Source organism: Euphorbia lathyris, chromosome 5, assembly GCF_963576675.1.
Source record: "Euphorbia lathyris chromosome 5, ddEupLath1.1, whole genome shotgun sequence".
Taxonomy (NCBI): Eukaryota; Viridiplantae; Streptophyta; class Magnoliopsida; order Malpighiales; family Euphorbiaceae; genus Euphorbia; species Euphorbia lathyris.
Genome location: NC_088914.1, coordinates 45,692,403 through 45,693,856, shown reverse-complemented (window position 1 = coordinate 45,693,856; position 1,454 = coordinate 45,692,403). Strand labels below are relative to the sequence as shown.

Below are 1,454 nucleotides of genomic sequence, written 5' to 3'. Positions count from 1 at the left end.
CCTTTTCCTTTTGACGTAGATGCAGCTAATTGATTGACTTGTGTATCCAGATTTTTAATTGACGCTTGTATTTGCTTCATGAACTGCATCATGATCGTCTTCATGTCTGGCTCTACATCTTCTTTTGGTGGAAAAGGTCGTTTATAATGATGCTGAGGTTGCCTCTGGTAGTGTCCTCCTTGCTGTTGTTGATATCTTGGTTGTTCCTGCTGGTTGGGCTGGCCTGTCCATCCGAAATTCGGATGATTTCTTGTGGCTGGGTTATATGTGTTAGAGTATGGGTTCGGTGGATTCCTTTGATTATACCCTGCATAATCGCATTCTGCCTGTGCACCCTTCCCTTGCTTGACTCCGGGACAGTTTATGTTAAAATGAAGCCCTCCATAAAAATCACATATATCATTGAATGGTGGTTCGTTGTGGATCGAGGACACATTTATCTTACCGAGCTGTCTGGTAAGTTGTTCTACCTGGCTTGTCAATTTTGACACAACATCTTCATTTTCCGCTCTTTTTCCTTCACTTCTGGCGGAGTGCCAGTTATAACTCGTGCTTACTACTCTCTCAATAAGGTCGTACAAGGCTTGTGGTTCCAGATCTTCGGGGTTTCCATTGGCAATGGATTCGATCTGGACCTTATAAATGTTGGTTACCCCATTGTAAAAGTTCTGCATCTGCATCCACATGGGGATGCCATGATTGGGTACCCTTCTTAGTAGTTCCTTGTACCTTTCCCATGCCTCAGCTAAGGATTCATCCTCTTCTTGCACGAAATGGGATACCTCGTTTCTGAGTTTAATGGCTTGTTTTGGTGGAAAATATTTCATCAGAAAGGCGCCCAAGTGGTGATTGTTCCTAGTTGCAAGTTTTTCAACCAGTTCTTTGCTTTATCTTTTAGAGAAAAAGGAAACAGCTTTAGCCTGATCACGTCGTCAGAAATGCCTCGGTTTGATCTGAAAGTGTTGCATAGTGTGATAAACTCAAGGATATGCCCATTTGGATCTTCCGACTGGTATCCATTCAACTGTACTGCTGCCTGAAACATTTGTATCATAGATGCTTTCACCTCAAACATGTTGTTCCCTTCGTTGGGCAACACGATGCACGACGAATGTCCTTCCGTGGTTGGCCTCGAATAGTCTCTGATTCTCATGACCGGAGGGTTGTTATTCTCTCCCTCTTCTTCCTGGTTTGGTTGGACTGGTTGTTCGGGTGGTACCCTTCCAGCCATCCTTCTCTCTCTTTATCGCTCTCTTTGTCTTGCACGTCGAGCTCCCGCTTGGTTTCGTCTACACGTTCTCTCTAACTCGAGATCGATAGGAAAAACGGGAGGTTCAGCTATGCGCATAAACCAATAAAGACTCCTTCTGGCTGCACTATTTAGCAAACCGATTAAAAACACATTGTTTCACAGGAAATTTCATATAAAATTTGTTGCTTTCAATCCCCGGCAA

The 1,454-nt window shown here is 43.7% G+C and overlaps 1 non-coding gene across 1 annotated transcript; it reads left to right on the top strand.

Annotated features, from left to right (window-relative positions):
* The first annotated feature begins 690 nt into the window (after positions 1 to 690).
* On the top strand, positions 691 to 797 carry LOC136231452 (small nucleolar RNA R71). Its single transcript, XR_010689835.1, has one exon. It is a non-coding gene; the product is annotated as a small nucleolar RNA R71 (small nucleolar RNA).
* The last annotated feature ends 657 nt before the right edge of the window (positions 798 to 1,454 follow it).